The sequence below is a fragment of the Neoarius graeffei genome, chromosome 12, assembly GCF_027579695.1.
Source record: "Neoarius graeffei isolate fNeoGra1 chromosome 12, fNeoGra1.pri, whole genome shotgun sequence".
NCBI lineage: Eukaryota > Metazoa > Chordata > Actinopteri > Siluriformes > Ariidae > Neoarius > Neoarius graeffei.
In genome coordinates, this window is record NC_083580.1 from 15552648 (window position 1) to 15567389 (window position 14742).

Consider the following 14742-nt stretch of genomic DNA (forward strand, 5'->3'; position numbering starts at 1 on the left):
CAGATCCGGCCCCCCAGCCCCTCTGCCCCCCACCACTTGAACCGGCCCTATGAGGCAATCCCCAAAAGTGGTCATGGCCTATTTTTTAAAATTGCTTTTTGGCAAATAATAACATGTCTGCATCTTGTATTTTGTTGATTTTATCAATTAAAATTGATATTTAGTTATAAAATGAACTATTCATATTTTCCGAATTTTCATCATATGCTCGCGATCAAGCAGTGACAGGCAGCGCCCGCGCAGAGAACTGTCAGTGTTCAGGACAGCAAAATGGCTAGCGGTAAGCGAAAAGCTGACAGAGAGTGCAGAGTTTTTAAAGAACAGTGGACCACCGATTATTTTTTTCGTTCAGTGTAAGGACCGTGCAGTTTATCTTGTATGTCAAGAAAGTGTGTCGGTTTTCAAAGAATATAATCTGCGTCGTCACTACGAAACCCGCCACAAAGAGTATGCTAGTTTGCGAGGGCAAACAAGAGAAGACAGGATTCGGAGGATGAAATGCAGACTGGCTGCACAACAGAATGTATTCCTTCACCAAACCCAGATCAACCAGGCTGCTGTCCGAGCTAGCTATAAGGTAGCTCACCTACTAGCTACCCATGGAAAGCCGTTTACTGATGGGGACTTTGTTAAAGTATGCATGCTTGCTGTGGCCGAGGAGGTGTGTCCCGACAAGAAGGATGCGCTCAATGCGGTGAGTCTCTCTGCACCTACTATGACCAGGCGAACCGAAGATTTGGGGGACAACGTGTATGACCAGCTGAATGAGAGAGCGTCAGAATTCGAGTTTTTTGCTTTGGCCATGGATGAGAGCAATGACGTGCAGGACACAGCACAACTGCTGTGATCTATTGATCTATTGCTCATGTTATTATAATTTCACTGTTTTTTAAAATGTATTTATTTTATAGGCCTATTTATTTGACCTTTATTAAGTGCTGCATACAATTATTATTTATATTATTAATAATGTCAACAGGCCTACCTACAATTTATAATTTTCCACTCACCTTTGCCAGTGTCAATCACCTCAACTAGGCAGATGTTTCTTACCTTGACAGCTTTGATATTATTTTTATTAGAAAATAAATAAATGGAATATCTGTGGTATTTCAAATTAAAACAAAGTGTGAAGACTCGATTACTACTTTTGCAAACCACTAGTAAAGATAAACAAATATGTGCCAGGAATCAAGTGTTGATATAGTAGTGGGGATACAGTAGTGGGGATGGCCGTGCCAGGCTAGTAATCTCTACTACACAATGAGGCCTGCTGGTGGTCATATTTGTCTGGGTCATACAATTCTATGTGATATAGCTGACCCGACCCCGGCCCCCATCACAGTCAGGAACGACAATGTGGCCCCCAGAGAAAAAAGTTTGGTGACCCCTGGTCTACAGCGTGTTAGGTCTGACCGCCTTTCTGCTTCATGTTATTTCCGACTTCACTTTCTCCTCCAACATATTTCTCATCTCATTATCTCATCTCATCTCATTATCTCTAGCCACTTTATCCTGTTCTACAGGGTCGCAGGCAAGCTGGAGCCTATCCCAGCTGACTACGGGCGAAAGGTGGGGTACACCCTGGACAAGTCGCCAGGTCATCACAGGGCTGACACATAGACAACCATTCACACTCACATTCACACCTACGGTCAATTTAGAGTCCCCAGTTAACCTAACCTGCATGTCTTTGGACTGTGGGGGAAACCGGAGCACCCGGAGGAAACCCACGCGGACACGGGGAGAACATGCAAACTCCACACAGAAAGGCCCTCACCGGCCACGGGGCTTGAACACGGACCTTCTTGCTGTGAGGCGACAGCGCTAACCACTACATCACTGTGCTGCCCCAACATATTTCTGATCCATAAAAATGTTGCTTGCACAAGTCTCTCCACTCCTCGTTACCTCTTTTTTTTTTTTTTTTTTTTTTTGTGAGTGCAGTTTTCTGTGACAGATTTTCCTCCCAAAAAGCCGGCTCGGCTAAAGGAAACAAACGTTATACATTGAGGCTGTTGCTTCCCTTAAATGTGAATTATTTAACGGAATTATACGATGCTTAACAACTTTGCTTGTGTTTAAACAGTGGTATAAAGGTGCTAACCGCGAGTTGGCCTAGTGGTTAGCATGTCCGCCTCTCGATCAGGAGATCGCAAATTCTACTCACGGTCTGGTCATACCAAAGACCATCATAAAAATGGTACCTATTGCTGTCTGGCAAGGCACGCTGCAATACAGACGCGAGCGGGAAGTCAAACTCTCGCGGTTACCAGAGGACCCCCCCCCCCCATGTAACCCTAGCTATGTAATAGGTGAGAGGCCGAGGGCTACGGAAACTGGGATTGACGCCGCCCTGTGCGCCACATGGTGTGGAAGGACTTTTGATTTGATTTTGATAAATGTGCTAACAAAAGCACCTCAAAGCTCAGTTCAACAAGTATGCTCAGGGTGCTCATATTTACGATGCATAGATGTATCACCCTAGACGCGATACTCCATCATGACCCGCCACACCTCTGGTTGCGGAACGCCAGCTCGCAATGTAAAAACACACACTGGCACGGCTTCCTGCTGACTTTATTTGGTTCAGTGTAAATCACTAAAGCTGGAATATTGAAGTGCCTTCTTTTAGCCGGTATTATGGTATATCTGTGTAAAAAGGGCCACTGTTAGTCAAGTTTATTTACTCTCTCAGGGCCTTTACACACTGAACATGACACGAAATTGCAATATGAAAATGTGAAAAGGCTGTGTGCAAATTTTTGTACACCGAATCTGATGTGAAATAAAAAAAAAAATTTCACATTGGTTTCGCACCGCGACTGTCACTTGTGTCCTGAGTGAATGAGGGAGTTATCTAGCAGTGATGAAGACGATGATAATAATTATAGACATGCTGTCAAGGAAGAGAGAGTTTTGGGTACGAACAACAGCAGGGAGAGTTTCATAATCTCATTAACGAGTTGAAGTTGAGACACGGGATGTTGGACAACAAGAAAGAAAGCAATGCTCATGCACAATGCTGTGTGTTCATGGGTGAATTGATATGGAGTTTTAGTCATGTCTTTTAAGTCCAACAAGAAAACAACTGAGAGCGCAGAAATCTGTGAGCAGAAGCTTCACGAGCGCACAAAGCAGTCTGAGCGCGAGCAGGGACTATTTGAGAGGGAGGGTGGAAACATCGCGAAATCTGACCATGAAATGAATGAATAAATACTGCTCTCGAACTGAAAGACCATGCTCTTGCTCGTTAAAGATAGGATTAAAACGCCGTAGAAATATAGCCGCTCAGGTCCCAGAAGTGAGCGACCCTGGTGAAAATCTTTCAAGGATCTTCAAGAATCCGTAAAGTTCTTTGTGAGGGTCTTTTGAGGATCCCGGCAAAGATCCTCAAAAGATCTTCAAGGATCTTCAAAGTTCTTTTCAAGATATTCAAGAACCTTTTGAATTGTTGTCAAGCTCTTTGAAGATCTTCAAGGATCGTTCAACTTCTTGACAAGATCTTCAAGGATCTTTTAATATTCTTGACAAGATCTACAGGAATCTTAAACACAAACCACATTTAATTCCAAACAGAACAATTCTTTATTGATGCTATCATAACACATACACTGACACTTCCAGTAGAATTTGTCGATTGATTGACCAAGCGATCCTTTCAAGATCTTTGAAACCTTGAAAATCATGAAAGATTCTTTCAAAGATCCTTTTAAGATGTTGGTTATTCAGGATTCCTTGGCATCTCCTTATCCAATTCTTACGAATCATAATTGTCAATCTATTTCCGTCCTTGCCAATTCCGTTGAATTAGGATCATTTAAAAAAAAAAAATTGAAAGATCCTCATTAGGTCCTCAAGGATCTTAAAGGATCCTCACAAAGATCTCAAGACCTTGACAAGGATCCTTGAGGATTCCAGTTAAGATCTTTTATAAGATCCTGAAAAGGATCCTTGTTAAATCTTTGAAGGTCTTAGAGCAGGGGTGGCCAACCAGTCGGAGCCCAAGAGCCTCAATTCTTACTGTGTTACGGCAAAGAGCCACATCGGCACATGAACATGGGCACACAAATATTACCCTTCCTTCTGCGCGCGCGGACACACACACACACACACACACACACACACACACACACACACACACACACACACACACAGCCACATTGATGTCACACTCCAACTTAACCAATGCCCCACACCAACATGATGATACATTTACTGCAGTACCAAGACCACAGGCCAGTCATTTTCAACAGTGGCGACTGGTGAAGAAAATTGTAGGTGGGGCACAAAGGCAGACATTGTTTACACGTGGGGATTCCCCCCATTGGGGGGGGTTCCGGGGGGCCTCCCCCGAAAAATTTTGGATTTCTTAGATGCAATTTCCTGTATTCTAGTGCATTTTGGAGTTACCTGTTTAACATCGAAAATGCAAAAGCCATTTTGATTCAGCTTGAATTCTCAGTTGCATGACCTGCACAAGACCTGCATTCAAATAAATAAGTATTCAAATAAATACAGTCAGTCGGAAAATGGAAATTACAAAGTGCTAATTTAATTTCCTCAAACAGTACAAGCTCCATAGGCACTGGGAACAGTGATCAGTGCAAGTGCAAATATAGATAAAATATAATACAATGCTCAAATTTTTGAAAGAAGAACACACACGCACACAAATTGATAACTGGAAAACAAATGAACAAATACATAATGTATATACACTACATGCCAAAAGTTTGGACACACCTTCTCATTCAATGTGTTCTGTGTTCTCATGACTATTTACACTTACAGTATACTCTACTCTCACTCAAGGCATCAAAACTGAATGAGCACTCACCCACTACTCAGGCTTGCGCGCCCAGCGCGTATCCCAAGCCTCAGCAGCAGGGATAGTACAATACTCACACACGCAGTTAGCATCACAAACGGTCACCCGCTACTTCAATGAGAAGGTATGTTCAAACTTTTGGCCTGTAGTGTATCTGAATTCACATCAGCACACATTCACATACTCAAATGTACACACATATACACACACACAGCAGCAGAAGTGCTACTTGTAGGGGAATTTAGCATATCATCTCACGCACCTGCGCATTTGTCATGATGTGAAAATACCGTAATGAAACCAAGCGAAGCACCTTTAATAAAATAACCGTAATTAACTGCAGTGAAGCGAAAACGCACATAAAACCACAAACGAACACCAACTTGGACGTGAAGGTGAGAGCCGCATGACACCAGGCAAAGAGCCGCATGCGGCTTGCGAGCCGCGGGTTGGCCACCTATGTCTTAGAGGAACTTTGCAAGGATCTTGTGAAGATTTTGACAAGGATCCTAGCAAAGATCTTAACAAGAATCCTTAGAAGGATACTTCTAATATCTTTTGAAAGAGCCTTGTTGAATCTTTGAGGATATGAAAGGATCCTTGCAAAGATCTTTGTGGGGATCATTACGAGGATCTTTGTAGGATCCTTCAAAGATCTTTGTCAAATCCTTGAGGATCTTGCATATGACGAGCTTTCGAAGAGCCTTTAAGGATCCTATAAAGAGACTTCTCTTTAAGGGTCTTTGACAGTGGATCCTTAAAGGTGCCCTTCCACCAAAAACGTTTAATACTGGCTCTTTTTGAAATACTATAGTTCACTCCGAGTTGCATATGCATGCTGCATGTGAAAATGTAATTCTACTCCCGTTCCCTGTATTAGCTTATGAAAGAAAATAGTCAGAAAAACGAGCGGATCTGAAAAAGCCCTACGAACTTGCGCAAGTTCGAAAATTAGTATTCATGGCCTCGCCAACCTTGGCTTGCGACCGCCCACGGGAAGAAAGTTCAGATTTAAGCGCGAGGAGAGATAGCAGAGCCCATCTCGTCAGTAGCTAACGAAGAGGACCTAACAGCAAGTTGAAAACATGGCTGAACAAGTTCGTGCCTGTGTTATTTGTGGCAGTAACACATCAACGTTGCATTTCTTGCCCAAGATAGAAGAGGTGAAGAAGAAATGGTTGGAATGTATCTTTGGAACACCACCAGCGAAGTATAATGCAGCGTTAGTACTGTGTTCTGATCGTTTCAACCACAGTGACTTTTCAAACTTCAGTACCTTCAGTAGTGGTTTTGCTCCGAGGTTGTTTTTAATCCCTGGATCTGTGCCGTCAAGACGATCGACCACCAGCTCACAAGCTGTAAGTAAAACGTACTTTTTGTTCGAAGGTTTTTGTTACAAAATAGCATGTTCATATTCTCCACGTTAGCATGCATGACATGGTCACAAGCTCGGCAGGGATGAGAGTTTTCCGCTTTTCGGCGGATTTCCACTTTTTCTGAGTAAAAACCGACCTTTTTATATTATGCCAAATCCGTTGAGAATTTTTTTAAAAATTAATTTCGGGGGGGTTGGGGTATGTTCCTTCATGCTCTTCAAACTTTATTAACTCCAACGATGTTTACACATTATTTGTAAGTCGCCATCTTTAGTCTGGTTTAAATCTCGTCGAATGTGATGTAAACTTCGTGTTATCTACATTGTTATTGGTCAAAACATCGATGTCGAGACCATAATAGCCAATCAAAACAGTTTTTACAAAGACACCCACATCCGCTTGTTCTGACCCACTGGAGGTAGCGTCACAGTGCTGTTAGCCAATCAGAGGTAACACGTTTACATGTCATGAATATTAATGAGTAAGAGCTGAAATCCTGTCGTTCTCCTGCCACCCACTCCTCCAGCAAACTAGAACAGCCTGAAACAGGAGCACCACGGCATTTTTTTTCACCAAAACCGGCTCACGGGGCATTCATTCATAGGAGAGACCACCGCACAATTAATGAAAAAATGATGCAAGGAGACCTTTAAAGATCCTGTGAGGTTTTTCACTAGGGGACACCGGCACATTCGAGGCTGTTTCCTGCACCACCGCGTAACGTCCGTTCCGCACAACATGATGCCTTTATTCGTGGTGCGAAAGCTCAGAAAAATCTACCTCAGTGCAAAACAGTGTCGCTTTTTGCTGCATAATATTCACAGTCTGGTTGAAAGTACTCCATAACAAAAACAACAGTTACAAAAAAATTTATATTCATGTGCGAATTAATCACAGGGGAAAAAAATTACCCTGGTGCGTAAAGGCCTTCACTCACTCTCTTCTGATTGGCTGTGCTTCCTGCCAATCACTGTGTAGTTGGACTTCTTTCATGCCTGCAGTTCAGACGTGATGAGGTTTCATGTAGTTTTGCTATGCAGGTATTGACTATGACGCAGGGGTCCTGGATATTTTCTAAGGTGGAAAACATCCTGAGACAGATATTGTTGTTGATGATGGGGAGAAAAAAATGGCGGAATAAAGAAATTGCTCCTGAATATGTTCAGCTTTGTCAGTGTATAAAAATGGTCTGAGATGCAAATGCATATCCTGAATTAAGTGTGTGCAATAGAGATAAATGACTAATGGGTTTTTAAAGAGGAAGCGATGTTTTAGGAAGTGATTTTATTTATAGGCGTTTGTGTAAAATGCGTTCAACTACACACACACCACACACTCTTCTCAAGAATTCAAAGCTGTCCGAAGTTGCAGTTGTTTGTGGTAATTGAATAATTTCTTTTGAATTTCATCTCTTGAGTTCCTGTAATGTGATGGAATGATCTGTTGTTGTTGTTGGCCTTTTTTTTTTTTTGCTAAGATAATGTTTGTATGTGATATTTTAAATTATTCCATGAAATCGAGTCGTACATGAGCAGATGGCCTATGAGACGCGTAGTGCCTCGTCGGCTGTAAGCCATGTACAACGAGATTGAGTGAGTGGAATAACTGTTTTATTCTATCCACATTCACTGGATTTTTGAGAAACTGAGCATTTTTATTTTTTGCAAATTTGATTTAAAGAAACTTTTCTACAAAACGTCCGACAAAATCATTTCCACTTAGAATGTAAACAAATTGGCGAAATAGCAGTAGCAGTCTGTGAAAAAATGCTGCTATAATAATAATTCTTGGAAAAAAAAAGATACTTTTATTCCATATTTTGTTGCTTTTTATATTTTTTGGGTTTTCTTCTTCTTTAGGGTTTTTTGACGGTTAGCAAACCAACTTAAAGGTCATAGGCAATGGTCGGAGGTGAAACGTAGAATATCAACTTTATTGTCTAGAAGAACGACCCAAAAAGCGAATTCAGTCTTCCTGGTGTCTAATTTGCACCCTGAAATTGAATAAAACGGTTAAAATATACTGTTTTGCCCAATTTCCGAAGGTTTGTTTACATCTCACTTACGCGCGCTTTCACCGCCAGGGGACCGTCGTTGTGACATCATTTAAGCCAAACAGACCAGGAACAGTTCTGTGTTAACCTGCGAACCGAACACACGTGCAGGGGTGATAGCGTTCTGGCGCCGCACCGGATTTCCGGCGTACCGTGGCTGGGGGAAAAAAAAAATCTAGTTCGCCCATTGTCCTGTGTCATTCTGAGATGCGCAGATAGACAGTAAAGGGAATTCCGAATTCCCTTTACTGTCTATCTGCGCATCTCAGAATGACACAGGACAATGGGCGAACTAGATTTTTTTTTTTTTCCCCAGCCACGGTACGCCGGAAATCCGGCGCGGCGCCGGAACGCTATCACCCCTGCACGTGTACTTACTTTGGTTGTGAGAGGTTGTGTAAAATGTCTGAAAGCGATAGCGATTTTGAAGTAGGAACTCTCCAAATTGAATATCGAGAGGTGAAACCATATATGTATGAACCTAGGGCCGTTGTGAAGCAGTTGGTGAATGTGGGTCACTGGTTTGACCGTGCAGCCTCAGAATCGGACAGCGACTCGGCCGACTCTGATCGCGGTGACCCCAGACCTCAACAAGACTCGCGCCCAAACAATTTATCCTGGTAATTATGATAAATTCCTACTTTCGTCTTGGTACTAAATAAGAGCCCTTTTGAAGAATAATTAAGCTGCCCTCCCTAGTGGATATAGGTAACGATTACTTGACAGTGTGCCGGTAGGCCACATTAGCCTGCCACCCACGGCATTATACTATTTATAGCCTACTCTAAGCGAAGAAATATCCCTTTGTCTCATTTTCACAATGATTGTGCAGGATCCCTCAGGATTCTTGACTTGTCAATTGCAAGCAAAAGTAAAAATGTTTACCTCCAATCTTCTCCTTTTTGCTTGAGCGTTGCTGCTCCGTTTCCTCTTTGACTGCTTGATTTTTGTTTCACCCGCACAATCCACTCTCTCCGCTTCGTCTCCTCTTTCCAAAAAAGCCAACCCAATCGCTCCGCCTCTTCTCCTTTTTCGGAAAAAGCCAACCCTCTCGCTCTGCTTCTTGTCCTTTTTCGGAAAAGGCCAATCCTCTCACTCTGCCTCTTCTCCTCTTCCGGAAAAAGCCAATCCACTCTCTCCGCCTCTTCTCCTCTCTCGGAAAAAGGTAAAAACTTCTTCCTGAACCGGTCCCGTTGTTACAGTTCACTGCACAACAATAAGGCATGTTTTTTTCTTTGGAAATTCCTGAACGCACGTCTGCACTCAAGCTGAACGGCAATGTAAGTAAACTGAAGTGGACTCAACTCAAGCGCTTTGTTTATCTTAAATGACGTCACGCGCCGAGTGGTCACGAAAATCGCCGAACAGAAATTCGCCACGATCTGCGCTAACTTATTTTAATTATTACTTATTAACAATACTTATTGGGACCAGAAGAAAATTACAGCAGGTTTTTTAACATACAAAGTTTCAAATGTGCATAAAATTAAAACCGTTGCCGATGAGCTTTAAACGGCGTTACCACCACCGACTGGGCTGGAGTGTGGAACAGGAGATATTTAGGGGGAAGAACTATGTTCTTTTAGCCATTTCTGTTTCTTTTAAATACTTAAACAATTTTCGGGGTTTTGTTTTCGAGCAGAGTTTTTTTTTTCGTCATCGGTTGGTTCAGCAACACGCCGCCGTTTTGTTTTTCTCTACTCGCAGTATATGAGCTGATAGCCTAGTAATAGATAGGGGTGTGCAAAAATATCGATACGGCGATATATCGCGATACTTTGTCTTCTGATTCAATATCGATACTCAAAATTTGAATATCGATATTTTTTCAAATAATAAATCATGTTTCAGACGGGTTGTAAATCCAGTACGACTTCCACACCTCTGCTCCGTGAGGTGTCGCTGTGCCGCTCCCTCACTGCAAGGCACTCTTCGTCTTCTCTTTTTTCCCCGGCGGTTGCAGTGAGGGAAAAAAACAAGCAAGCATGGCTGTTAACGTAAACCTAGAGACGCCGCCGAACTTTAAGGCAGATGTTCGGAGGCACTTTGGATTCCAAAGGAAAGGAGAAAAAAACAGTGAGCCGGTGTTCTGTAAAGTTATCCTACCTCTTGGATTTGTCCTACCAAGCCTACTGCGCATGCGCGAAATCCAGGAGGGTAGGAAAATTCAACAGTAGTTTTGTCCTACCGATTAGCTGGGCTGATAGAAAATCGGTGAGTATTTCACGCATTTGCCGATTTTTATGTTTTGTGCGTATTGGTCGAGTCTTTGGCCGAGTCAAATAATTTGTAATGACTCGTTTTGAATAATAAACCGGTCTGTATGAGAACTTGCTAATTCATGTGTTCTGCGCATGCGCAGTAGGCTTCGCGCATGCGCAGTAGGAGACTAAGCTGCACACTGCACTTTTCAATGTGTTTCAGACAGTGTGTTGTTCCTGCAAAATAAGCACAAGTTAAATGTTCTCCGGTATATGTTCTCAAGTTTACAAAGAACAAATTGATATTAGTGTTAGCACTGAAATGTGTGTGCAGTCTGCAGTGCAAGTTTTAAGTTTTCATAAAACAATTTGATTCTGGGCGGCACGGTGGTGTAGTGGTTAGCGCTGTCGCCTCACAGCAAGAAGGTCCTGGGTTCGAGCCCCGGGGTCGGCGAGGGCCTTTCTGTGTGGAGTTTGCATGTTCTCCCCGTGTCCGCGTGGGTTTCCTCCGGGTGCTCCGGTTTCCCCCACAGTCCAAAGACATGCAGGTTAGGTTAACTGGTGACTCTAAATTGACCGTAGGTGTGAATGTGAGTGTGAATGGTTGTCTGTGTCTATGTGTCAGCCCTGTGATGACCTGGCGACTTGTCCAGGGTGTACCCCGCCTTTCGCCCGTAGTCAGCTGGGATAGGCTCCAGCTTGCCTGCGACCCTGTAGAAGGATAAAGCGGCTAGAGATAATGAGATGAGATAATGGGAATTTGATTCTGCTTGTTAAGCAGCACTGATGTGTCCATGCTTACAGAAAAGTTGAGAATACTAGCACAGAAATGGGAATTTTCTGTATGTTGTAGTGAAGCAACTCTTGGTTTTGCCAGCAGTGGAATAGAGACAAATATATGTCTGCCAAGAGTGTGTAGTTACGTATGTGAAATGTAATTTTACAGTGGTCAATAAATTCTGATTTTCTTCAGTGACACAGATATCGTGATGTGGTTGAAATTTCTTGCAATATATCGATTATCGCAGAATCGCTGTACCGTGATATTATCGTTATCGTGGGCAAAATATCACCATCGTATCGTGAGGTATCTGATGATACCCAGCCCTAGTAATAGAGTAGCCAATCAGAGCGCATGATTGCTCATATCCAGTGAATGTGGATAGAATGTTTTTATTTTTTAAATATCAAAGTGCTGCTGAATGCATGATTTGGGTTGGTTAGATAGATGTGGATTCATTTTCTGTAAGAGCACGGCACGGACAGTAGCCCTCGCACCAAGGTAATATTAATGCGCTGGTTCTAATTTGATCTAGTTTCTATAGTAACAAGGCAGACAAGGACTTGTATGGTGGACACGCCACATAAACAGATTAAAACGTGTGTAGTCTGAGATATGAAGTACATACCGTACTTGTGTGCTCTCCTTTAAATCTGAAATGGTGGAAATGCTTGTTTTCTTGTCTTCGGTTCTGGATGATTACATAGTTTATCATTTTAAAATAGAAAATTGCAAGCGGGAAAAATAAGCACCAGCGTTCTCATTAGATTAAAAAGAACTTTTTTTCAGATTGTTTTCATTTGTTATTGGGCTGAACCTGTCTGATTTTAGCTCCAAGATTTCTTTTGGCTGATGAGATGCATTAGTGCACCGAGCTTTCCAACACGCGCGCAGACGCATTTGGAGTGTGTAGGTGCTGTTTATATGCATTTCTCTCCTTCCACTGCCCATCTCTTTCCCAGTTCTGTCTTTTCATCTTTTCTCTCTCCTTCTCTCACTCTTTTTTTTTTTTCCCCTCCCTTTGTTTCCTCGGTTTGTTCTCTCATCCTCACCCCTTTCATGTCTCGCACCTTTATCTTCCCATGCATTCTCTCTTTAATCTCACTTGCTTTTGTTTTTCCTTCATCTTTTCTCTCTTCTGTTCCTTCTCATCTCGCTTTCTGTGTACCCCCACATCCATCCATCCCTCTCTCTCTCTCTCACATACACACACGCACACTTTTTCCATTTCCTACATATCGCAGTCACGTTTCATTTTACTCGTTTAACTCTATGGGTTTGTTTCTATGAAAGCTTTCGTGGGTTGTTGTTGTTGTTGTTGTTATAAAAGCAACGTATTACAGAAGCCCCACTGTGAAATCCTTTGATTTGATTTGTTCATATTTTATAGATGTATGAGCACGAATAATTAAATTAGACATGTCGGGTGAAAATTCAACCCAAATTGCTTGGAACTGCTCTCATTGAATTCTTTTTACAGAATTAAAATGTTTATCCGTTCTTGACTTGACATATTACAAATCAAAGATTGAAAAAACAGCTTAATTTTTTAGAAAACTGCGGTAATATTCTGTATGAGGATCACATGGTACAAAATGGGCCTCATTAACCAATGAGGTCGAATGCTGTTTTTTTTTTTCTTAACTTTTTTTTTCAAAATATTTACATGGAAATTGGCAGCACATAGATGGTTGTAGACTGAAAGCAAAGTTTGAAAAAACGAGTAAAAACCAGTTATGCAAATTAGTTAATTAGTATTAATTATGCTAATGAGGTAAAAGATTAAATTGGTACGCTCCAATAAAAAAAGTAATAAAAGATTATTTCTAGTACCTGTATTTCTCAAAAGTAGGGCCTACTGGTGTTTTTATATGAAAGAATGTAAATTATTATTTTGATTAATATTCACAGCTTTCAAGGTGAACCTCGAAAAAACTGAGATCCACATCCAATAAACAACTCCAGTTAATTGAATTGAAACTGACACTCGCATTAAAATCTCATTCCGACCACTAAGATCTCAATATTTTTCATCAAAAAGACTGCAGTTATATTCCAAAATAGTTATTTGTTAACATGAATCGGTTTGATTTGAAAAAAATAAGTAGGTAAAGCTCTGAAAACTCCCTTCAAAGTCTCCCGTGAATCATAACATCAAAACTAGCTGACAGAAAATTTTGCTGAATACTTTATCAGAAACAGTGAGAGCGAGAGAACATCCCTATAAAAGTTATCTGATTGATATTCACGAGTAATCCAGTCAGAAACCGATCAGGAGAGAGAGAGAGCCTGACTGCTTTCCCGTGACTCAAAAAGAAAAGCACCGGCAGTTTCCCGACGTCCCACCAGCAGAGTGTGAACTCTGTTGTACCAACTTCAACCTGCCATTACTCCCAAACTACTGAACATATGTTAATGAGAGAAATTTCTTTGGAAAGCAGAAATTATAAGCTTTTTACTGACCGTATTCATGATAGAAAATATTCAAGAATTGAGCAATGACAGTTTTGGAAACTTATGGCGTATTCACACCTACGTTGTTTGGTCCGGACCAAACGACCAAATGAACCAAATTTCCCTTGGTCCGGACCTTTTGGGTTGGTCTGAATACAAACCATCGAACTCTGGTCCGGACCAAACAAGCGGACCGAGACCGAGCTGCAAGGTCGGACTCGGTCCGGACCAAAGGAACCCTGGTGCGGATCTTTTGGAGGTGTGAAAGCAGACCGGACCTAATCCGACAGTTTTGCTTTTTTGTACCTCGGGAGCTTCCATCGTTTGTCGAGCATTATGGGAAACAGAGTCTTGACACTCCACCGCAAAGTGCAAACACTGTTTCGGTTGTCAAGGGAACCTTACAACAGTCGTTCAGTCATTCGGACCAGTGGTAGGCTAGACTACAGAGTACAAAAAATGAGTAGGGGGCAAACGTGGGCCGAGGAAGAAACGCGTACCCTTGTAGATATATGGGCAGATGTCCACATATCTGAGCTTTTGGAGAGAACACACAAAAATGCCGACGTGTTTGCTGTATTCAGTGAGAAAATGAAGGAGAAGGGGTTCACGTGCTCCCCAGAACAATGTCGGCTAAAAGTGAAGAAACTCCGTCAGACCTACATTAAAATCAGGGACATTCTTTCAAAAAGTGGCGGTACTAGCGACGCAAAAAAGAAATTCATCTATTGCGTGAAGAGCCAGAACTGTCACAACATGATGTGCGCTCATCAGCGCTGTCCTCCGTAGCCGCCTTGCCCTTTGTCGTCGTCGTTGATAAATTACTTGTACAACAGCATAGTAATCGCACAATTGTGAAAACAGTAAAAACTGGAAAAAACATATAGCTTTGATGTCATTAAAAAGAATAACAGCACGGAAAGCCTCCATGACTACTTTTGAACTTAACGCTTTGTGCGCGTGTCGTCTCTGACCAATAGCTGAACGACCTCAGGGCGCGTGGCTTTGACAGATTTTGGTCCACTTACTAAAATGTACAGTGTGAA

The 14742-nt window shown here is 42.0% G+C and overlaps 1 protein-coding gene across 3 annotated transcripts in view; it reads left to right on the forward strand.

Moving 5' to 3' along the window:
- rab27b (RAB27B, member RAS oncogene family) overlaps positions 1–14742 on the forward strand; it is a 174643-nt gene that overhangs the window by 55867 nt on the left and 104034 nt on the right. Inside the window, exon 1 of one of the 3 annotated variants that reach the window (XM_060934999.1) lies at positions 7566–7587. The exons of the other annotated variants lie outside the window; for them this stretch is intronic. The gene's annotated coding sequence lies outside the window, so the exon portion shown is untranslated. Of the gene's footprint in view, positions 1–7565; positions 7588–14742 lie in introns of those variants that run through there. 3 annotated transcript variants of the gene reach the window in all.